This window comes from Corythoichthys intestinalis, chromosome 7, assembly GCF_030265065.1.
Source record: "Corythoichthys intestinalis isolate RoL2023-P3 chromosome 7, ASM3026506v1, whole genome shotgun sequence".
NCBI lineage: Eukaryota > Metazoa > Chordata > Actinopteri > Syngnathiformes > Syngnathidae > Corythoichthys > Corythoichthys intestinalis.
In genome coordinates, this window is record NC_080401.1 from 21,785,398 (window position 1) to 21,810,029 (window position 24,632).

General features: G+C 38.9%; 1 protein-coding gene across 14 annotated transcripts in view; it reads right to left on the minus strand.

The window, feature by feature from the left end:
• ptprsa (protein tyrosine phosphatase receptor type Sa) overlaps positions 1 to 24,632 on the minus strand; it is a 374,739-nt gene that overhangs the window by 206,390 nt on the left and 143,717 nt on the right. Inside the window, exon 2 of one of the 14 annotated variants that reach the window (XM_057840792.1) lies at positions 7,401 to 7,481. The exons of the other annotated variants lie outside the window; for them this stretch is intronic. The gene's annotated coding sequence lies outside the window, so the exon portion shown is untranslated. The remainder of the gene's footprint in view (positions 1 to 7,400; positions 7,482 to 24,632) is intronic. 14 annotated transcript variants of the gene reach the window in all.

Genomic DNA, 24,632 nt, shown 5'->3' on the forward strand with positions numbered 1-24,632 from the left:
GCAAGTTACTGAGCAGACTGGCTGGCGACCACTTACATGCATGTATGTTCATGTGTATTAATGTGCCAGTACCCTCATTTGCTCTCATGCATCTGCTTTCCGCGAGCTGAAAATCAATCTTTACTAAGTGCCACCCATCCCCTTTTGGTAATCGTTTCAGACTCATTGAAATTCAGAGGGCTCAAAACATACATATCTTTATTAGTTTAGCACTGAAGAGCTAAATAAGTGGAAGCATGTGCAAATACTACCAGAATGGGAAGCTCTGCTCGTTTTCATTTCCATCGAGAAACAGGGTTTGTTATGGCTCAAAACTAGTATGTCCACTCTCCAAAATTAATTGGCCATACTTTTTATTTGAGAAACTGTTCAACATTTTTCAAGCATATTTTGTGTGTTTTAGGGCCTTTTTTAAATCAGAAAATCTCCTAAGTCAAATTTATATTATATGGTAAGGGGCGAAACAAACGGGAGGCAACGTCGCTCGCGTTCAATACATTTTCTATGGAACGAGCACAACGAGACGAAAATCGCCAACCCTCTTGCAGTGAAGCGACACGCGACGTTTGTGCACGTGACATTTCGCTCTTGTACTGTACATGTACACGTACACGTGCACACGCTGACCAGCGTAGGAAAAAAGAGGAAATGGTTCCATTTCTGTCGCTGTCACCTAGCTCTACAAACAATCAGAAACTGATTAACTGATCGACAAATCACCTCATAGGACACTGGGCAACCCGGAAATTGACATTCACACTTTGTCAACATGGGAAAAAAAAACCTCAACATATTTAATTATTATTATGAAGTTTTATTATTATTAAGTTTTAATGATCGTCAACATGGAGGAGCGTGTCATTTTAGCAGTGTACGTGTGATCAACACACACTTTATGACACCTCTCGGCATGATATCCGGAACATAAATAAAAAAGCAACAGTATGGGAAGTTGTTGGTGCTCAGAAAAGACCAGAAATTTTTAAAGGGCGTCCAAATTCATAGCCAATCAGAGACGAACGATGACGCACAGCCATAGGGCGATGCGTGTCACTATCGCTTGTCGCTACATTTGCATCGCGCCCCATGTATTGGCTTTCAGCACAATGGTGATGACTTTCTCATTTCACCATCGCTCCTCGCTTTCTGTGTGTTTTGCCCCTAACTGTCAAAGAATATGCAGTATATCGCATAGGCAGGTTAATTGCCTGACAATTGTACAAATCCGTCTGATCTGCATCACAACCGAGTAGGGAGTCATTTCTTTGATGGTGTGGGCAAGGTTGTGTTAAGTCAAGTTGAATCAAGTCACGAGGTTATGTCAAGTCAAGCTGAGTTGTGTCTAGTCACGTGTTTGTCGAGTCAAGTCAAACCGAGTCACAAGGTGGTCAAGCTGGGTCGCATCAAATTACAATTTGATTGTGCCTTGTATAATGAAAATAAAACATCCTCAAATCCTCATCTGCAGCTACCGCCTCTTTCCCCTGATTGGCTCGGACCTAAGAAGTTTGAGAGCTGTTTGAACAACTTGAGATTGCAATGTGTAAATGCACACAATACCACTGCACGATTACTGTAAAAAAAAAAAAAAAAAAAAAAAAAAAAAGAAAAAGGTTCAGGAGTGCTTTGAAAATCAAATTTACCTTTGCTTTTTATTCATCATTCAGAGCCGGTTGGGAAGGGTTTATGCCTCATTTTGTGACCTCTTTTGAGCTTAGGAGATAAATATTAAATTGCCTAAAGCAAGATGATGTTTGTAAGGATAGATGAAAACCCGATATTATTTATTTGTGAATCGGTTTCTTGAAAAGGAAAATATTTAAATCTGTTGTTAACTTAATTTCCTAATCCAAAATGCAAATGTGTGTGTTTGCATGTGTGTGTGCTGGTGCTGGGGTGCTGTTCATGTGTGTGTGTGACAAAAATCACACATGTGCAGCTGCTCGAAGGGAGGTCTGAATTGGAGCTGATGAGGCCTCTATAAACACGAACATCTGTGAGAGGCTATTCATACTGTAAAAATACTGTTGAGTGTAGAGTGTGTGTCTGTGTTCTCAAATTTGGTAGAACCACACCCCATTCTGAATAGCCCCTTTCATACAAGCTCTAGGAACCTGAACTGGACATTACCCGGAGAAGTGAGTGAGTGTGAGACCACAAATGTCTGAATCAGTCAGTCCAAACACTGGATAGATTTAACTATTCCATGTCCCTAGTGCAAAGTCACAATGAGGCAACTTGTTGTGTGATGGAGAGTGAAAAAATTGATTTGGTGAGATTTTGCATTTTTGAAAGCATCACCACTTTACCTTGGGTCCGCCAAATTCCAACAAATACACTCTGGAATCATGTCATAATCCCTACAAAGAGAATATTATAGTTCCCTCACATTCATCAAAAAGGATTATAAATTTGATCAATTATGAATAGTGAGTGTTGGCAATCAGTAGGTGCTAGTGTGCATGAGTCATTTGTAATTATAGCATGTAGAGTTGTCAGAAAGAAGAAAAAAAAAAAGGTTTCTCATTTTACCTTAATGAACTTTGATCTAGTCCTACTTATTATTACCCTCAAAATTAGAATGTATTTCATTCAATGGACATGTTAAAGGCAGTATAGGTTGTTATCTTGTTTTTTAAAATTTTATTTTTAGACTTTTTCACATCACAACACCATGTTACGTACAGTATCATATGTAATATACAAGTGTTTGTGTGCCATTTGTCAGTATGAGCAATGGAGGAGTCAGAGCAAGACTAGAACTTAGAGGCTCAGAATATGGCCTATTTGTTTATCAGAAGTCGAATTTGGCATTTAGTTTTGAAACAACTTCACAAAGTGATAATCACAGAAGCCTATAACAATTGATACGTATAATCAGCTAAAACTTTGTGTGGTACACAGTAGAGCCGGGCGGTATACCGAAAATTTACTGTTACTGAAATTCTTCACTATAACCGACGTCATTTTTACCATGTCGGTAAATTTGGTAATTTAATAAAATAAGAAAATATAGTCTTTTCATACCGATTGGACTCTGTGTTGTTCGGCTATGTTCATTCCCCTTTAACAAAGCAGTCAGTGTGCTTACGTATGAAGTCACGTGGTTATCAGTAACTCAAACAAACAGAAGCCCGGTAAGCTAATGCTAGCGGCTAACGCTAGCGGCTATCGCTACAAGCAAACGTGACGGAGTCGGGTTTAAGGGAGCTTCAACAAATTTTCACCAGACATTAAGTAAACTCTTGGCGGCCTCCAAACGGGCTTTCACTCGCTTTCCTCCCTGGTTCTCACAATTTCAGGAGAGGGTGCTTTCTACTGGTAGCCAGGCCGGATAGCGGCTCTAACCTTGTCAAAACGGCTGAACTTAATTAGTGGATTGGGCACGGACTGCATCTAGCAATTACTATGTCGCATTATTTTGTATCTGTGTGTGTGTGTGATTTCTTTTACCCCTTCCCCACTGGCCAAAAAATCCATGTCAACCCACTAGCAATCGGCTTTTGGTGGCAGTGGGAAAGGTGCCTCGACCCGTGTCAATCAACCCGCCAAGCGACCCGCGTTAAAATCACCTTGGCTCTGATCGTCATGCAGTGTGAAAGCAAAACCCCGGGTCAACAGTCAACACCCTAATCTACATGGTGACGTAGGCTCTTACGTGATGTGTCATAACAATGTGCCAGTCGCCTCCCATTTAACACGCCCCACAACCGTAGTTACGTCGATGCTCATAACAAAGCTAGTAGAAGAAGAAGAATTCACGTCGCCTACGTTGCCTCAGCACAAGCAGAGTGTTGATCCTTTGCTGCATTTCGATCATTTTGAGGGAAGTAAAAAGCATGAAAACAGACAACACAAACGGAAAGGAGGTTTTCATGTTGCCCTGCAATGTTTATTTCCTTGAACTGAATGAATTCGGTCGCACTTGTTGAGACGTCACGTGACCTTACGCACGGCTGAGGATGGGGGACGGGGGGGTAGGCGGGTGAAAAAAAAAAAGACACGGCTTTTTTTTTTGTCAATGGGAAAGGTGCCAAATGCCAATTGCTAGTGGGTTGCATCGGCTTGGAAAAAACGCACGTTGACCCACTAGTTTCAGTGGGAAAGGAGCATTAGACATCTTTTATGAAGGTAAAGCATTCAGCATATATTATAATATAACAGTGAAGCCAAAATATGACCGTTTAATGGCCACAGCTATTTTTCTGTATGTGCTTGCTTCATTCTGTGTCATTACTGCAATGATAAAATTGTAAATGTTTCATTGGCAAAAGAGCAATATACTGTAGCTTTAATGTGTGTGTGTGTGTGTGTGTGTGTGTGTGTGTGTGTGTGTGTGTGTGTGTGTGTGTGTGTGTCTGTGTGGGGGGTGCATGTGTGCGTGCATGTTTTAAAAAATGCTCTGGGGAAAAAAAACCTGAAACCTAAACACTTGTGTTGAGTAATTATGTCACAGCAGCCATTAACAATAAGTTGTCTGTTTGAAGTGTTTTGTTCAAACTGTAAGTCATTTGTGTTACAATGACATGTTTGCACAGTCGTCATATTGATTTTTATAATGTTGTACATTGTTCCAAGTCATACAACCTGTTATAAATGTTCATACTTGAATTCGTAGGGTTTACAAGAAAGTATTATGTACTTAATGTTTAGACTGCATGTACAATTGTTTAAATATGTTAAATTGAAATATGGTAAATAAATCTACGAGAAACAGTTAATTTGTATTTCACGCATTGATTCAGATTTTCAAATTATATAACAGTCCACTTGGGCAAACTTATGGTCATTTATCATTATCGAGCTAAATCTGCTCAATTTACCGTGATGCATACTTTAGGCCATATCGGCCAGTTTTAGTACACAGTACCAATGAATAATTCAATTTGGGAAAGACAATAATTAAAAGATAATTTACACTAACAAGGTAAAGAAACAACAATAGACTGAACTTTTGATTTGTTTTCAAAAGATAGCTGAATCTGTACAAAGTCATGTTTTGTCAAATTAATGATAATGATAATGACAGACCCCCCCCCCAAAAAAAGTCACATCTAAGTGATTTGAATCCAGGCATAATCACAGACGAAAAAAAAAATGCCTTTAAAGATTCCTTAAAATATTAGCGCATTACATTGCCTCCTTATTATTTCATATTGAATGGCATACTCTCAAGCATGTCTGCATTATGTCTTCCCAACAAGCGAAGCACAGCATTTGTCTGTGCTACTAATGTTTGGGCTTGTGCAGCATATTGAATAATAATTCTTGCCATGTGCTCATTTCAGTTGATCCATAAAGTTAAAAGACATACAGTACGTACCATTCAGGTGAGTATTTTGTCAAGAGTAATCAAATTCAGATTGTATTCATCTTGACATTTTTCCAGTTGAGTACTATCCATGAAAGAGTGACTATAGAGAGCTAGGCAAATGAAGAGAAAGGAGAGAGGGAGCCGTGTAGACTCTATTCCAGGAATGTGAAAAAAGAAATAAGCTATGAAAAAAAAAAAAAACAGTAGAATGGGAAGGAGGGAAAATCAATACCTTGTCTTGAAGGGAAGCCTACTCCAAGGGTGCAATTATGCCAAATAGCTTTGTTTATACTGTAGCAACCCAAGAAAATTTTGCAACTTGAGGTTAGGAGCCAAATTAAAACATAATGACTCGAGGGAATAAAAACTAAAAACAAATTTATCCAGATTTTGCAAGCTTGCCTGACATTTTTGTCATTTTTGTGTGAACCCAAGATGACATTAAGTAACACAGAGGGCTCTATATGGAAGAACAAAAAAAGGTTTTCTCAGCCCAACCATTTAAGCTCCTAATATAGGGTGAAATGTTATTTTTCCTTTTTCTTTTTATTCAAACACCATTGCATCTAAAAGAACAAGCGTTTTCTTTTTGCTGGAAATTTTTACATCGTGTTTGATTACATTAACAGTAAAATATCACAACTTTGTAACTATAATTTTTTACTTTGTAACTCATACTCAACACACATACTATTTGAGTACACTGCAAAATCATGCATGCATCATGCAAAAATATTACCCAACTGTCATTCTGTATTAAAATAAGCAGTTCAGAATTCAAAATAATAAAAGAGATTCTGTAGGAGGAATATGGCGGCTTGTGAGAATCGCCCAGACTCATTGACTTTATCATGTGACGAGTTGGAATACGAAATTGAAAGTTGGTCAAAGGAGGAAGTCCCGTAGAACATGATTCTGGAGAGCCATCCGGAACGATCCAGGTTCAAACTGGAAGCAGAATCACCATCACACAACGCAAGTGATGAGTCCGACACAGAAGTATTAGCTTTCGCTCCATTTCCATCAGATACCAGGTGCCTCCTGAATCGTAAAAATCTTACATTTATGCCTCTGGAATCTCTAAACAGCTGGCATAGCAATTTTAAAAGTGAATATTAAAATAAATAAACAAGAAAAAAATCATCATCTAATTATTAAAACCAGGCTATTTTTGCTGGTGCAATTTTGGCAATGGGCCAACAACACCGGCAAACGCCTTGTTGACCGGTTCGAATGTCATTGTCAACAACTCTTCATTGGAAACACTTAATTTGTCACCTGGTCATGGCAGTCTTCAGTAAAATGTTTTGATCAAACAACAAAAAACCCATGTCTATTCCATATCAACAATAGACCTTTTCTAAGTTCTAACTTTTAAGTAAAGATAAAATAAATGGTGAACCACTGTTTAAGAACTAAACATTGGAAGACCACTTTATAATTACATTTTTTTTCTGGAAAAATCCCACAAATCCATGCATGAACATGCTAAATTCACAAAGAAAGGGCTGATCAAACTCGAAACTATTTGTCAAAATTGTATCTTGCTGTGTAATTCAAGCTGACCAATGACGGATGGCATGACAGCATGAGGTGAGAAGTCACTGCCTGTAGCTTGGAGTGATCTACACTGTGTATCTCCAACTACATTGCACCTTGTGTGTGACTTTAGAAAGGTTACAAAGGCAATTTGTGAGAAAAGCCCAACCACTGAGGGACACTGCATCAAACAAAAACTGCACTGACAATGGCTGACAGGAATGCATAAAACAAAGTTACCATCAAAAAACATCACGCACATTCTTGTGTAGTGCTAGGTGATGAGTCCGGTGCGCCCAAAAGATTCAATCGTGGGAGCAAATAATTCACTTAGGTGACAACTAAGAAAACCACAGCATGACATATCTGGGGAAAATTATTTTTGAATGATACCAGCAAGTTGATATGAATGATACTGTTCTTTTTTTGCCATGTTTGAAGTTCAAAGTAAATGAAAGAGGCACTAATATTTCAAAGCAACCTTTAAATCAGGTGCAAGCAGGAAGAAATCAAGCCCACTTCATCTGTGCATAGCACCTCAGATCACCTGTCATTCTCAGCTGAGGACTTTTCCATCTGTTGCCATTGGCCTATTTCAAGCCCAACAGAGGTCATCCAAAGACAGCAACTGTAACCAAGAAAACATGGTGGTTGAAGGTAATGTCAGAAAAGAAATCTATGAGATTTTTTTTTAATTTGCCACTTTTTTACAATCATGTTACAACAAGGCGGCAGTCTAAGTAACAGAAAGTCAGGACCTCTCCCTTTATAAGCAGCAACACAAAAGTACCTACTGTAACTCTCATCATATGTAAATGCATAGGACAACTGTTGCAAGTAAAGTGACTCCACCCTACAAATGTCTCGATAAGAAATATGAACACTTAGAGACCAGAAGACCTGAAAATAATTTGACAGTATAAAAGGAGAATGTTGCTGTCAGGAATGTTGCTGGGCTAACTTTGCTCGCCTTGTGGAACCTCACCCCGTTGATCATTTCAAAACCAAGTTTCTGGATATTTTCAGTAGTTAATTGTATATGTTTTGTTACTGTTGCATTTCCCCAATATTTTTAATGATAATTGATCCAAACAATAAAATGTAAAAATATTTAAATATTGAACCTTAATTGAAACACTCATTTTCTCTGTGACGTTGGTTTTACGATACATGTGTAATGACCATGTTTAAGATTTCAAATCGTAACACGGTATTTCATAGCTGCGTTGTTACACTCAGTGATACATGCTAAAAGGAGTTTTATATTATTTTCAAATAATATGCAAGTACTTTTGCATTTTAAAAACTTAGAGAGTTGTCCCGATTAGTCGACGAAGTCATCGATGACACGAATGCGTCGACGAGCACACCATCCCATCCACGTCTAATAAAGAGTTAAAAATTTATATGCGTGGAAAGTTGGGAATGGTGGACACTCAGGATTCAAGCGGTACAAAGCCAAAAAAAAGCGCACCAAAGTGACCAAAGCATGGATTTCAACAAAACAAAGGGGGATACACTGTCGTGTGCCAAGCTTACATACCACGACAGCACATCGCCGTGAATGAACACCCGAAGCGCCGTCACCCAGGTATAATTTTGGAAGACCAAAGGAGACAACAAGCTGGTGAAAGTCAATTTAATGACATTTTTTTATTGAAGTTGCCTTTATTAAGGCCCCTTTCACACACTCCGAAACACCGGGAATATCGCGCGATTTAACCGTGCAGCAGTTGTATGTGAAAACAATTTCGTGGGTCGGCTGACAGATTACGCGGACATTTTACGGGTCGCGTCTTAGTATAATGTCTGGCACTTTCCCGGGAAGCGGTGTGCGTGAAAGCTGGCGTTATATTCCCGGGTAACAGCACGATGGCTAATGACGTAAATATCTTGGCGGGCCGATCGTCACTTCCTCTCTTTTCGCAGTAAGGCGAAAAGCGGTAAACAAACATCGCAATGATCAAGATAGAAAGGAAGTAGCTATATTAAACTGAAAACATTACGAAATTCAATTGCTACGGGATCGTAAAACCGAGGAAGAGAGTCCATCGGCCATCTTTGGAAATGCGTGGTTTATTTTGTTGCCAATGTTCGGGTCCGCTACTGCGCAAACGAGGTTGTACTTCACATGCCTGAAAGCAATGACGCGATTAAATCCCACTTCACCTTACAGGAGAATTTCCTTGGATATGTGTGTGTGAAATGGGCTTTATATTGCCCCTTTCCCACTGAAACTAGTGGGTCAACGCGCGTTTTTTCCAAGCCGATGCAACCCACTAGCAATTGGCATTTGGCACCTTTCCCATTGACAAAAAAAAAGCCGTGTCTTTTTTTTTTTTGTTTGTTTCACCCGTCTAACCCCCAACCCCTCCTCAGCCGTGCGTAAGGTTACGTGACGTCACCACGCTAAAATGCGCGTCGACAAGTGCGACCGAATTCATTCAGTTCAAGGAAGCAAACAATGCAGAGCAACATGGAAGCCTCCTTTCCATTTGTGTTCTCTGTTTTCATGCTTGTTATTGCCTTCAAAATGATCGAAATGCAGCAAAGGATCAACACTCTGCTTGTGCTGAGGCAACGTAGGCGACGTGAATTATTTTTCTTCTACTAGCTTTTTTAGGAGCATCGACGTAACTACGGTTGTGGGGCGTGTTAAATGGGAGGCGACTGGCATGTTGTTATGACGCATCACATAAGAGCCTCCGTCACCACGTAGATTAGGGTGTTGACTGTTGACCCGGGGTTTTGCTTTCACACTGCATGACGATCAGAGCCGAGGTGAATTTAACGCGGGTCGCTTGGCGGGTTGATTGACACGGGTCGAGGCGGGTCGCTGCACCTTTCCCACTGCCACTAAAAGCCGATTGTTAGTGGGTTGACATGGGTTTTTTGGCCAGTGAGAAAGGGGTATATGTGGGTCGTACGGCAGAGTATTAGGGGCTAATCTCGGGCTAATGTAGCTGAATAAGTAGCTACGTACTTTACGTAGCGCATTGCCACCTCCGTTAAAATCAACACTATTGAAAGCATCTTGTGTTTTAGAATCGGTTTTACAAATAATTATTTTGCTTCTTCTATATCAAATTATAATCAATAGAAGAATTTATACTAATGCTTCGTCATAGCTCCTAGCTAAGGTACATGTATGTAAAGTGGCTGACAGCAACATTACCCCTACGTAATAATGCGACTTTTGTTTCTCGTAGCAACATTACGTCCCGTTCTTTTTTTTTTTTTTTTTTTTTTTTGGTCCTAACACTCCATCGTAGCGTTGTATCAACATGCGTCATTAAAAAATGTTTTATGTACTTTACTCCAGTGACATTTATTTATCTACTCTGCTGGTGCTCGCGCTAATGCTGAGAACAATATAGACATAGCACAAAAGGAGAAAGTAAGAATTGTTTTGAACACTGTTGGAAAAGTGAAGTAACAGTGTTCTGAATCTGTTTACATTGAATTTTTTTGCATTAGTTAATGCCATCAGCATTTGACCTCATTGTTTGTTTGTGATTTATTATTGTTATTTTTGTGTTAGTTTGTACTTTAATAAAGGATTTAAGTCTTCCAAAATGTTTTAGTGAATTAATATTCGTCAAAAAAATTTAATTGCAAGAGCGAAAGGTAAATAAATACATAAATAAATAAATAAAAGTTCATAAAAAAATAATTAGACTAGTCGACTAATCGTTAAAAAAGTGTGCAGACTAACGGGGAAAAAAAGAATTGTTTGGAGCAGCCCTAAAAACTTGTTTTATAAATGGTTCCTTACACCTGCTGACTATGAAACTACAAACTATGCGGAATTCCTCTTCAAGATCTAGTTGTTTTTATTTGATTTCCTGAATTTGTCATTTTCACATATTTTTTAATTTAAAAAATAAATAACTTCCCCTGCTTTGAAATTTCCCAATTATCTCCCATTTATTGATTTGAATAATTTCCTTTTTTTTTTTTTTTTTTCCAAAATGTTACTTGAAGTATTTGTTATTTGTTACCAGTATGGGTGTAAAAAAAAACTTCAAGGTCAAAGGTCTCAAAAATGGTTGTCTTTAGCTCGCGGGATTTGATCTACTTCTAAGTTTCAAACATGTCCTCCTGCTCACACCCCACCACCTAAAAAAAATAGAGAATATAGGCTTTCCAATGGTTTATCACAAATGTAAATAGGGCAATTTTGAAATTTTGACCAAATGGAGGGTTCTGAGGACGACACTTCAAGCCACTTGAGTGTTTTCCACCATATTTATCAATTATACTTCATGCAATGGTGAAAAAGATCGATTTTACGGGTGGAATTGCAATTTTTTTTAAATTATTATTTGTGCCTTATATTTGTGATAAAAAATAAATAATGATAAAATAACAATAATTTTTTAAAAATGTATATGTATATATATATATTATATACTGTATATAACAAAAAATACGTAAAAGTTTGCGGCTATGGACAATGTGAATTAAAGAAAATAAAAATCTGGGGAAAAAATGACCAAAAAAAAACAGTGATTATGATTAACTCAAATGTCATTTTTTTCTCTTGTGTATATACAGTATATTTGCTCTCAAACCAAGTAAAAACACATATGTAATTACTTAATTATTTGATTTTCTAGACAGTAATTGATCACTAAAACATTCAATGCTTCTGCCCCAGAGTTACTGTTCATTCACCCCAGAACACAGCAAGGAAATGTATCAATTATAGAAGACTGAATTACAATAAAAGAAAGCAAGAAAATCCATCTATAAACTGGTAGTGTTAGTAACAGTGGATATTCTTTCCAGCATGACTGTTTTGTCCATTTCTAAGCATCTTATTTCTCACTGACATTCTTCCATCCTACCTTGTCAGTCTCATGCAATATTATTCCTCCTCCATGACAATCTCCAACAAAACCATAAGTATATTTTCCTTCATTCTTTGCCAATATTTTCTTTCTTTAGAAATGAAAGGAAACGACTAAAGGATGCACACATGCATGCAATATTATCCCTTCATTCAACCCTCCAGAATCATTGCCGACGGTTTTGAGCTCACGCCAGCAGGTCAAGCATATGCAATCGCCTCATCTAATAACCTACACCAACTCAGATCAAGCAGGATCACAAACTCTGAGTAAAAATATCTCATGCACTCAAAGTCAAAGTGCAAATTGGCTGTGCGAGGGGGGTTTACTTTGTAGCGCATTAAAATGCAGGTAGGCAATGATTTGAACTCTTGAACGCATCTTAAGTGCTTGAGATACAATCTGCAGCGTCAAAAATGCAAATGTGTAAATTGTGTCTTGTGGGCTTGTTGAAGGTCAGTGTGTCCTGCTGTCTGTTATTTGAGAGTCAATTACAGTGTTGTTTAGCCAGCAGATAAAATGAAGTCATGAGGACTTAGAGGCCAAAGTCACCTTCAGATCAGGACTTGTTGGGGGGTGTACAATGATGAGCTGGTACAAGCAGATGAAAACAGGAGAACATGGTTGGCTATGGCTCAGACATAAGAAAGAACCATACAGTACAATGATGGAACTCTTGTCTCGTGAGCCCCTTCTAGGCAATGCAACACAATTCTCTACTGTTAAACATGTTCAACAGAGGGATACATCTCACCACTCAGTAGAACATCATAAATAATTACTGCTGAAAATGATGTAATAGTCACAAACTATTACAAGTGTGCACTTACTGTGTGAGTTCCCCCATACAACACTACTCCAACCAATGCGGCGGACATGCTTGAATGTTTACAAGCTTGTGAATCATTGAACTCTTTGAGGTTCATCAGACACAAAAATATACACACATGGAACTATGGAGCTCCACAAAGATGACAGTAAAGTCCAACTCCCAACAGCACAAAAGAGTTTGCGCTGCATTGTTTAATGCAATGCAATGTTACATGCATTGTTGTTGACATTTACATTGTCACAAGTGGTAAGTTCTGTTTCGTGTTATGTTTTGATGATACAGAAGAAAAGAGTAGAGTTGTCCGATTATGACTGTAAACGATATCATGATTTTGCTCAACTCCAAAAATCCGATACCGACATCCACCCAATACTGATATATGCAGTACTGGACTTAACATATTATGGCTAATTGTATTATGATGCCCCACTGGATGTTTTACTAATGATAAATATAACAACTTTAAGGTTTTCCAAAGAAACATTCTGTAAAAATATAAAGAGGACAACTTCAACTGAAGTTATGCAAAAAGTGCCTATATTGCACCACTTTATTTGTTGTTGAAATCAAAATAGTGCAAACTTCAATTCTTTTTATCAAGTGCAAATGCAAGTGCAAAGTGCCAATAAGGCACTTATTCTGTCCTCAATGTGTGTGTGGGTACACAAATCGACAGATAGCGAACAAATCAAACTCTAAGGAAAGTCAGACGTTGGCGTAAAGTTGAATTGGCTTTATTGTGGTCATCTTTCTCTTGACAAAGAGCACTGAGCACTTTGTGAGCACTTGTAATACGCACTTTTTTGTAAAACTGAAAACAACAAAACTTTGTGTCAATAATTTGAAATAAAGTCACAAAATAAAGTACACACCACGTGTCAATTTGAATAGCAACTGGTAGTACAGCTTGCAAGCAATGAAATAATGTAACCACATTTTACCACAAATGCAAACAAAACATACAATAACAAAAAATAGTACACAGCGCTAATGAATATAAAACAAAGGAAGAATATAACTTACACGTGATGCTTGTATAAGACAGCAACTACGTGGTGAGACGGCAAAAATTGCTATGGTACTCTAGCTGCAGACGTTAGCTTGTCCATTCAGCTCTTTATATTCGCATTGAGCACGCATGACCATATGATTTCGTCAGCAGAATTTGCTGGAATTTATAAAACATAATTACACCTAAACGCCAGCAAGGAAAAAAAAAAAAAAACACCATAAACACAGGAAGGGAATAAGTGGACATGACAGCAGTGCTATATGCTAATGCTAATGGCCCAAAACCCATAATGAAAATCGATGTCGATATTATCAGATTTCATTTTAAAATTATTTTACTGACACGAGCATTGTCGCGAGAGAAAATGAGTGTCATTATGCAAGAAAACAGCATGCGAGCGACGAGTGAAATGCAGAAAAGCCTCTCTCTCACTTGACGTGTCCGAGTGCCTCAGCATGCAGCCAAGTGGCATGCTAGCGCTGTCACTAAACATCTCCGCGTCCCAATAGAGGGCATACAATCCTCTCTCCTCAACAGAATCCGTTATCTGCCCAGCTCTTGCTCATCCTCGTTGTCTGTATGTGTGCTTGCCTGGCACAGCCAGACTATTCTCCCTGTATTTTTCAAACACTGTGAGAAATAGTCTGGGACCCAACCCATTAACGGCCTCTCGAGTAAGGTACAAAATCAATCGTCCAATCAGATTCGTTTATTTGCGTGACGTGTTCTTAACGAGTAACATCACTCTTGCGCACCGAAAGTCGTCTCTACAACAACAAAGATGGCGAACGAGAGAGCCGAGAATATGTTCCAATTCACGGTAAAACCAGTTTTAAATTACCAAAAACACATCGAAACAAGTCACTGACAACAGTCAACATGACTCGCGCTAGCCATGTTGAATAAACTTCTCCATTCTACGCTCACGCTAATTACTTGTCGCTTTAACAACGTCACGTCTGCCCATCACTGATTGGTCCACTCCGCTGTCTGTTTGCTGTGGCTTGCTCCACCCTCGGAATTTGATCGGTCGGACGGTCGCCAGACTCAATCGCTGGAACAGCGGTGAGTCTGGTATACCAGGCAATATGTGTGCTGCCCATTGTCTTTCTTCTCTTGCTCAGCCGGCTTGCATTTTTGTAATGTTAGTGCACAAATACATCTATATTTTAACAAGTATTATGAGGGGTTTTGATCAACATTTAATGTTGTGAAAAGTGCTATATTAACATACAGGTATGCTACTCTGACAAATTATGTGGGGCGGAATCGCTCCAAATAAAGCCTGGATACCTGCTGACATTGAAGATTTGTACGTCTCACTTTGTTCATGGTAAGCTGTAGTGCCTATTTCTTGTTATCTATAAATTATATACATATATATATATATATATATATACATATATATATGTATTTTTTTAATTAAATTTGCTTGGTCGAGGCTCTGTGGCCTAACTTTCCATGAAATAAAATATTAATCCTTCAATACTTCAGTGCTTTGTGCATTCATAGCATTGCAACACTCACCAACACCAATTTTTTTTCTAAATTTGAGCAGTTCAGAAAACATCATATCTTCCTACTTTTTAATGAAACAAAATGTACACTCTACATTGCAGCAACATCCGAGTTCGTCTCAACATGATCATGCTCAGACAGATAAAAACATGAATAATTGTGTTCCACTGATCATAAATGTCACCCGGGCCATTTTAATATTCAGACCCCATCTAACAAAGACTCACATTCTATAATCCATCATGTACAAAGATGCTTTTATTCTCCTACTTCCTTCCATCTACACTGTCCCATGTAACACGTATTCTCTGCCAAACTCCCAAAGGCGTTAGCCAAACAAGATCCAACTGTGATTTACAATAGACGAGAACACTTCATTATTAACTGGATAGGCTTACAGCCTGGAGGCCAGACCATTACCTTTGCACAGGGGTACATGCCACAGGCAGCTGTTGGCCTCCCTGTGTGGTAGAGCGACACATTGTAAAAGTGATAGATAGGGTGTGTACTTGTTGGCTTCACACAAACTCAAGAGTCCTGAGTAGTTGCAAATATACATCCTGGTGATGACCAATATCATTGGCCAATCCTCCCTTTTTAGCATGGAATGCACGTTATGCACACTGTAAAATGAGTAAGTATACGAGCATACAGTATAAAAATATTTTTAGTCACATGCAGTATAGCACATGTTAACTAACATAGACGTTAAAAGGAAGCTAATTCCTAAAGTAAATCGGAAACTACTGTAGATTTGGAGACTGTTATACCCCTGTGATACCACTAATGCTATCCCAGTCCAGTTAACACACAAACACACCCTGTAATAAGCTAACAAGATAACTTAAATGCATAGGATTGGCGCAGCAACTGATCTTGTTTGGATCGAAGAGTAGTTTGAGTGTGGCCAACTGGCCAAATCTCATCTGGCATCAAATCCTCTCCCAGTCCTGGCACAGGGCTCACCAGTGGCAGCTGGAAAGTGAGGCCATGGCCCTTTTGGTGATTGCAAAATTGGGTGTACCCTTGAGCATATAAATGACAGTTTGGCTTTGGTTAAAATAAAAAAAAATAAAAAAATACACTAAACCCAATCTGCTCCCTCCTATTTTGTCCTTATGGTGCATCCCTCGAGGGTACTAGTTCAAATGCATAACTGCTCCTTTTATCTCTATGAAAATGGGGGGCCCTTGGCTCACTGACTTTTTACATGATTCTTAGCTGAAACTTCAGACTCCCTCCTGCCAACTTTTTTTTTTAAATTTTTTTTTTTTATAATTTCGAGAAATTTGGGATGTGCGGCTCATAGTCAGTTGCACCTTATAGTGCAGAAATAACAGTGGTTAAATGCATTTCTGCCCTTGCTGCTGAAATAAAATCTTAGAGGACACACATGACTAGAGCTGGGAATTCGATTCGATTACGATTATGACTCAGGGGCTACGATTCGATTATGAATCGATTATTGATGACACCGACCAACCCCCCAAGCTATTAGCTGCTTTTAATGTTGGTACATTAGTTACAAAAATTGTACCAAAATCCTCTAAACTTAAATAAACGACTATTTCTGTATTAAGTTAACAGTTCAACACAGTAAATAATATGCTCAAGTTCCCATTCTATATCAGCAGCTTTAAACTACATTCAATTAATTTAATGTTGTGAATCAACCGTTAAAGTTGTTAAAATTGCTCCCATTATTCCACAATTTCCCTTCTGTCTACTTTCGACATGTGAAAGTTTTAAAACTGTTTTAAAGATAGATTCAAGTCAAGATTTTGCCAATTTAGGAGTATTTTAAATAAAAAGTTAATTAGGTTCGCTAGGAAGGTTTGCTACAACAGCCTTCTAGATAAGTCTCCTGCTTTAAGATGGCGGCTGTTTACAAACGCTGGCAAGTCTGTCATTTTGCATCTAGTTTTCTATACATGTGCTGCTAACGCCGTCGAGTCTGTCATTTTGCATCTAGTTTTATATACATATGATATCTATTATCTACCGCAGAATTATGTGGACGTAGTTTGTAGCGACTGTCGGCAGCAGTCAGGTATTACTGTTTTTTTATCTATGGCATGAGTTGAGCCAGAGCCGTGAGTTGAGCATTGTCATTACCCGGGTAATGACAAGCATGATGTTTACTCTCGGGACGCAATGCGGTCCGTTCCTCATTACGTCCCGAAGACCACGCTGTGTTTTATTTCCGCTTAACTTGACATATTTCATTAATCAGAATTTGGATTTTTGTGAATCGTTCCGAATCTTCCACGGCCGAATCACGAATAATCTAAGAATCGGAAATTTCACACACTTCTACACATGACTTAATTTGAGTTTTTGCTGTCTTTTTTATTTATTCTTTCCTTTAAAAAAAAAAAAAGTGTGATTCTGTGTGTGTTGGAGGTGGGGCATAAATGGAATTAATAGCGTAAAAATTAGGGATTTTTTTTTTTATTAACCAGTCGTAGAGGAAACACACAGAAAACCCATTGCCCATATTATTGGCAAACTCTACATCTCTCAATAAAAGTAATTGGGGAATCCACAATAGGTCAATGAGGCCATAGTGCTGATTTAACTGGGTTGCAGCAGGGGGGTGATTAGAGCCTACAATGGGGTCATCTCAAGTCTTTTAATTGAGACGTTCCTAGGCCCTTGCGCTTCAAAACAATGAACGGGGCCCAGAGGTTGTATCCATGCTGCTGTATTACAACACATCTTGATTGTCGAAGAGTGACAGTGTTGATTATATTTGTTTTTACATACTGAAGGCTTGTCAAGTCGCCACTCAGGTTGTTGTTGTTTTTTTGGACACTAACTTTTAAGTCCTACTCCTCTGTAATTTGTAAAGCGATCGTCTAGAACAGTGTTTTTCAATTTTGAGAAATTTGGGTTGTGCAGTTTATAGTCAGGTGCGCTCCATAGCGCGGGCATTATGATAACTTGACCTGCTCAAAAATGCAATGGCTTACTGCATGGTCCACATAACATTATCCCGCAAAGTTTGAAGGTAACTGTTTATTTCACATTATTATACTTTCTGAAGAATTAATCAAATCAAATTGATCAAAATGAGATCAACGTAAACATCGTAGTTAAAAACAGTCAAAATCAGCAAATAAATACACTTAGCTTTCAGATTATATTTCACCTTTTTCCTACATTCTTTGGAAAATGGTTAAGACAGTATAACAAAAACATGTTTGACATTTTCTGTCATATCTGAAAATAGTCTTTTTCTATTCTTCTCGTCAGCATGACAACAAAATAAGAGAAAAGGCTGGCCATTTCACCTTGCAGTTAAGGTAAACACTAAGAGGTCCACCCTGTTTCCTGTCGATAGAGTGGATACCGTCTGTCACCATTTACATAAAAATATTATCTTCACTCTTTGCAAGCACAGAGAAGATTTTGATGTGTCCCACTGCAATACGCTTCACACTATGAGATGCATGCATTGAACGTGAGATGATCTTCAATGGATTTTGCTTTGGTGGATTCCCGCATCTTCTCTCTCCCTTTTACAAACCTCTGGTATAGTGTAATTCAGTGCCGCTGTAATTTGTCAGTCCAGACTATAGTATGTGGGCTTTCTTTTCGTCTAAGTAATGGACCAGGCATGCTGCTTGAAAAGGGGCTCAAGCTGTGAAAGTTGTAATTACTGACAAGGCATCATGATTGGGCTTTTCAATGCATTGTACTGTATTGTGGGAATTCATTGATGTAAAATAAATTTATGGATTTTGCCAAACTGCATACAGAGGGTGAAATATGGATTACATTGAAAATGCCGTGGGAACAAGCATCTTGACTGAAAGGGATCAGCATACAATTCAATCCTGGCCCTGTTCAACAGACAGCCATTTCTGTAAAGTGGCCCACATACTGAATGCCCGCCATTTTTCATAAACTGGGACGCGTATCCCCTGATGCATAGGTATGAACAATCAGCCTGACAGGCAGGTAGTTGCTCCTCCTTAACCCTGGCAACTGCTGACTGATGCATCCCTTTCCTCATTCCAACTCTCTTATAAAATGTCCTTTCTTTCTTGCTCTATTCCTTTCCCGGGCCCCCTTTTCTGACTATATTTGTGCCACCAGATGCCCTGTCTTCATTTCTCACCCTCTCAGGTGCTAATATTTAGTTTGTTTGTTTTTGCAGTACACACCCACACCTATGCACAATGCATGCAGACGCACACTTATTTATACCCATCAATTATCTGCCTACTCTTCTTTGGCTTCTTCACTTCCCTTTCTCCACACAATGACCCCCCCCCCCCCCCCCCCCCTCAGCCTGCATACACATGATCTTTGTAGTCCCCATCATTCACCTCCCACCCTTAGGGCAGTTGAGTGCCCCCACCCAAACACACACAGAGTGCCAGATGTCCCAAAAGTTGAGGCTGTGCAAAACTAACAAAAGGGACAATAGAAATGAGACTTTGAGGATTATTTAATGCTTGTGACCGCTCTCATTTCCCAGATTTTAATGGTGCATAGCAACCATTAAAAATATATTACAGGATATAGTCATTGCCAGCATTATCTTAAACACTGACCAAACAGAAAGTGTTTAATACGTAATCTTATTTTTCATTATAAAAGGTATCAAAATCGTTATATGATATGGTGGTACTGATCTAGGCGGCAGGGAAGGATTTAAAATACAACTGTGTTTTAAGTGTTAATGTGCAATACAGTCATCAGTTTGCGTCTTCCTGTCATCCGCCAACACTTTTGGAATAGAAGTACCTGCATTTATTAAAATTTACAGCCCCAAACAGTATTGCCGTGAGCTCAACTGGACCCTGCTGTGGAGAAATGCCCGGACTCTCTTGGGAGCTTGCCCTATAATCAAATATGACTGCCATTAAAAGTCAGTCACATTGAAACTGAATATATGCTCTAATGAACAAAGCATGTTAAGCTTCCATGGAAACCATTCAAGGTTAAAATGCTGTGTTCAGGCAAAATTCAAACAAAACATGATCCCACTGACACACAGATTGCTTGTTGCAAGGCCCAGACCTTAGAGCTGACCTTTACAACTCAGCTGTCATGCATTTAGTTTTGGCAAGGCTAAAAGTTTATTGCCTCATGTGGGTTAAAGAGGCTAAAATTAGAGAAACGGTTTGGGGCAATTGCTTCCCTGATACACACTTCCTGCAGATGGCTCAACAGGCTGGCATCCACATCTAACGGCCCGCATGAGCTGCGTTTAAATGAGCTAACTGCAACCTGCTCTAGCCAATCAAGCATAAGAACTAGAGGTCCTTCTCGGCCCCTCCCCATTGCCACATGTCTGGAAGCTCACAGGGGTCACACTGCCTGGGCACAGGGCAACCTTTCCTACCAGACATGGTTTGCTTGAGAGGAGGAGGCAGACCGCCCCAGGGTAAGGCTGTGCATCAATCTGGGGGAAGCCAGCTGGTAATAACATTTAACATAAAAGTGGCCCTACAGCCAGAGGAGAGAATAAGGAGACAGCCAGAGGAGTTGCAGACAAAGAAATAAGGTAGACATGCCTTTCTGACAGATGTCCAAAAATGACTGTACCTTGAACCAAAACCAGTTCACATTACCTAGTTAATTATTAGGATGACGAAATTAAACATCAGGGAGTAAAAGTAATGTACAGTAATTGTTCCTTGTAGGATATAAACAGCTAACTTTACACAACAAGTATCGGGGGAGGATACTACGGTATATAAAATGGGAGCACACCGACATTGTGTAGATGCTCTGGACACATCAAAAGGAAATTGCAGACCTTCAGTTTATTCAAGTCTGGTAAAGCTTCAGGTATCAAGAGAGAGGGCAGGAAGTGGAAAAGGTGACAGTGTGTAAATGTTTTCACCACGGCTTTACCACAACATCTGACAGGGATTAGTGCATTTACGTGTACCAGTTCACTTGTGCACCCAATAATTTGATGCAACATTCTCTACCTAAGCCTGTTTTCAGCTCAAATTCCAGCAATATTGAAGGAGATTCAAGAGTTTGTGGTCATTCCTTAAATAAAAATGCAATTTTCTGTTTTTCTCTATGAACCTTTGACAGTTTTTTTACCTTCGAAAAACAACACAAAAAGTAGTTTGTATAAAACTATGAATGTCCCCGATCTGATCAGCTCGGGACTTTTATTGGCAGACTCTAGAGATGTGAACGAAAATTCAGCACTGAAAACTGTCGGCTTAAATCGCTAAAATTGAATTTTCAGTTTTCGGTTATAAGGCCGAAAGTTTACCACCAAAAAGTGTGAAGAACTTTAGTCCTCATCTGATGACGTAATAACAAATGGCGAGCTAACACTACTAGCTCACAGTCCACAGTGGACGTATTTTGAGTTATCAAGAAATATATCAATTAATAAATGAAGGAAAATAAAATAAATTTGCTTCATCACTGCTACACGTTGTTGTTCTGAAGTTGCTTTTCATTGATGTCCCGCATCACATCGAGTACAGTGCATTTAAAGAGCATACGACACCAGAAAAAAAGTCTTAAATGGCATTATTATGTGAATTAGAATCATATTTTGAGACGATTCGACCATATACAACAATTTAGCAAAGCGCAGATGACGAGAAATTAGTCTTTTAATCTGCCGGTTAGCCACGCCTACAATTATAGGGCTTTAGCGTCCCCAACAGGTGGATGACGTCAGCGGTAGACTAGGCTCATCGGTTTTACTATTCAGCCCATTGAGGGGGAATTGTTCAGAACGAGGAAAACGAGACGAAGAGAGCTGCAAAATGTCATTGTTTCAGTCTCTCTACTCCCAATATTTTTACAGGATATTCTTTTTATCCAAGTATTTTCCCCAATAGCTATATAAATTGCTTGAGAAGGACCAGTCAGCCCGTCGAGGGGGAACTATTCACAATGAGGAAAACGCGACGAAGAGAGCGGCAAAATGTCATTGTTTCTGTCTCTTTACTTCAATATTTTTACAGGATATTCTTTTTATCCAAGTATTTTTCCCCAATAGCTATATAAATGGCTTGAGAAGGACCAGTCAGCCCGTCGAGGGGGAACTATTCACAACGAGGAAAACGCGACGAAGAGAGCGGCAAAATGTCATTGTTTCTGTCTCTTTACTTCAATATTTTTACAGGATATTCTTTTTACCCAAGTACTTTCCCCAATTGCTAAATAAATGGCATGGTCATGACAAATAACTTGTGCTAAATGGAATATAAAATAATAAAAATCCATTTATTCAAGACGACATGGCAAAATTACTCCATAATGGTCAAAACAGTCGACTTTACCTTTACTGTCACACCTGCCGAACGATATTTTATGACACCTAAATCGGACATATGTCATTTCCCTTCCCCGGCTTCGGAGAATGTAAACAGACCAGAAGGAGTGACAGCTAGCCGACATGCTAACCCGAACCGAGGGATGTTTCAAAGTCTTCGAAGTGGAAAATCACACATAACTAGCCTGGATTATTTGACATGACGACCCGGTTGTCGAGTTTCTTTGCGGATCGGCAAACCGCCCGGCGGAGAGCAATTTACAGTTCGTTCCCTGGAGGAGGGTGGCTGGAATTGTTGTGTAGCTAACGTGCTAACAGCTAACTGCTAATGAGCGTGAGGATAGCTTTTTACATGCCTATCAATGATCAAACGTAAGTAGTCCTTTATTTAAAGGAATTTTATAGTGTTTACTTTGTAATCACTGTATTCGTATTTGACATAATACAAAACAAGATGTTTACTCACTTCTTGTAAGTCCAATGGTCCCACAGTAAATATCCACGGTGAATGGGAACCTTTTGAAACTCCAAAAAGGCGCATACGCCTCTCCCGCATACAGAATGATTTTTCTGCAGCCGTTTGGCTGGCGTGATGCAAAAAATAAAAGTATTAATCCGCAAAATCAGCTGAATCCTTCGTCCTCATACACAACAGTAACTGTAGCGTGAAGAGGACGTCTTCTACCGTACACGTCACAGCGCCCTCCTCCTCAATGCGAGACCGAAGCCGGAAGTCACTCATTTTCCTGGCGCGGGATTCAAAAAACTAAATAAATATAGCGATCGCTTCCACACACATCCAAGCGGTCCATATCATTCAGGAGCATAAAATACCGCGTGTATTATGAAATAAACATGCTTTTTCGTGTCACAAGCACTTTAAGCCCGTGCGTGAGTAGTTTGGAGTTTACCGTAATTTCCCGAATATAACGCGCACTTTTTTTCCCCAAAATCAACTTGTAAAATCATGGTGCGCATTATAAACGGGTACATGGATGGAGACAGAAATATATATACAGTGGTACCTCTACATACGAATTTAATTCGTTCCAGGACCTTGTTTGTAAGTCGAAATGGTCGTATGTCGAGCAGGATTTTCCCATAGGAATACATTATAATTCCATTAATTCGTTCCAAAGCCTAAAAACATACACTAAATTCTTAATAAATACTGCTGGCACTGTTACAAATGGCAATTAAACATAGAAAAACAAATAAGTTATAAATAAATAATTCAGAATAATATAATAATAAGAAGAATGATTAATAATTATTCCTGTAAATAATGTAACGAATCGGATTCTAATATGGCGGACACTTTTTACTGTCCCTGAACGCACCGCGAAGCTGACGTCTCAGTGAGATAGGTCGGTGCGGTAGAGATAATACTTTCGTTTTCTTGAGAGCAGTCAACTGCTTAACACAATGGGCGTTTTGTGTTGGATAAGTTCTTAAATAAATGATAAAAACGTGACGAAGCTGGCAATTTCCTTGGAAATGTTACCACAATAATAATTGTCACCTTAACTTATGAATAGTGGCGAACGGTGGTCGGAAGAGGACCATGGAGCTATTGTTGAGCCAGTTCAGGGACGCGCACCCCAAGCTCATATTTTTCTATAACTTGCATCTTCATTTCAAAGGTAAGCATCACTTTTTTCCTTGTTTCTCCAACTGTATCAACTTTTTTTAAAAACTGTGTTGATTTCTCACACAAGAAAATCCACCGTGCGTTCGTTTGCAGTGCTGTCATGTCGTATTTCGAGCAACTCGTCGGATGTAGAAACAAATGGCGGCTCAAATTTTGCGTCGGATGTCGAAAAGATCGTGTGTCGAAGTGATCGTATGTAGAGGTACCACTGTATATATATATATATATATATATATATATATTACATATAAATATAAACTAGGGCTATCGCGTTAACGGGCGGTAATTAATTTTTTTTTAATTAATCACGTTAAAATATTTGACGCAATTAACGCACATGCCCCACTCAGACAAATTTAAATGACAGTAGAGTGAAATGCCCACTTGTTTATTGTGTTTTATGGAGTTTTGCTGCCCTCTGCTGGTGCTTGGGTGCGACTGATTTTACAGGCTTCAGCACCCATGAGCATTGTGTAAGTAATTATTGACATCAACAATGGCGGGCTACTAGTTTATTTTTTGATTGAAAATTTTACAAATTTTATTAAAACGAAAACATTATGAGGGGTTTTAATATAAAATTTCTATAACTTGTACTAACATTTATCTTTTAAGAACTACAAGTCTTTCTATCCATGGATCG